Consider the following 1180-nt stretch of genomic DNA (forward strand, 5'->3'; position numbering starts at 1 on the left):
GCAACTTTTAAACAGTGTCTTCACACATTAGCGATTTTTACTTGTAAGCACATGCCAATTCAGTTTGCAGAATGAAATCTTATATGACATTGTGATTTGCTTACACTCAACACAGCTATAGCAAAATGACATACGGATTGTAAGTGATTAGTCAGAGTCAGTGACATCCGGTTAGTAACCTGATATAATGAGCATCTTTACGTTTTTGGTTCCTGACCATTAAGCCCACAAGTGAGAAACTGCTGTTTTGAAGTCAGGACTATCTTTTTTCTCAGTGGGAAGTGCTTTTTCTTGCCCTTTCTGTACACCAGCAACTAGATGCACCATCAGAGTGGCTGTGAGGCAGTAACGTTGAATCTGAACTTGGCGAATTTGTGTTCTAGCGCCATTGAATATCAGGTTGGTTAAAGATCGAACATTAGAATTCATGAACATCTTTCCGGCAAATACAAATCAAGTTGTCTATAGATGGGATGCCGCTATGCCTGCTTTGATGATTACTAAAGATTTGACAAAGGGTTATTGTTGTATGGACATTTTCTTCTGTTATCTTTGTTGAGGTGTTATCACAACAACGTTTTTTGGTTAATTATTGTTCTGTGACTTAACAAATATGTGTTGTTAGTGAAGTGCATATTGCTGAAGTAGATGTTGTATATGACCATCATACTGCAATGAAAGGCAGCACCGCTACAATGAATGATAGGTACGATTCCAGGAAAAGCAATATCTGATTTTAACTCTAATAACTTAGAATCAATGATAGGTTTAGACGGGTTCGCTTAGAGCTTTGGCTATTTTTTAATGCTAATATTTGGTTCACATCGAAAAATAATTTGTATTAGTACCTCATATGTGCCGATAAAAGGATACACTATATTCAAAGGTATGCTGGGAGCTATAATATGTACATGTCAAACACCATTAACATTTAGGCTCGATAATTAATATAAACTTTTCTTGATCCATATATCTGCACTTATTTTATTTTGCATACAAGTTTACACACAGGCGATTTATACTTTTTATGACTGTTTAAGTACTCAGTTTCTGTTCTGAATAATTTTTAAAACATGCTGCTAATATTCGTAGGAAGTGTGCAAGCTCTTTGATGATGATGTGAGGTTTTAGGTCTATGCCTGTGCTGCTAAGACAACTTTCTGATTTTAGGTCTCAAAAC

Source organism: Triticum dicoccoides, chromosome 6B, assembly GCF_002162155.2.
Source record: "Triticum dicoccoides isolate Atlit2015 ecotype Zavitan chromosome 6B, WEW_v2.0, whole genome shotgun sequence".
In the NCBI taxonomy this organism is placed as follows: Eukaryota; Viridiplantae; Streptophyta; class Magnoliopsida; order Poales; family Poaceae; genus Triticum; species Triticum dicoccoides.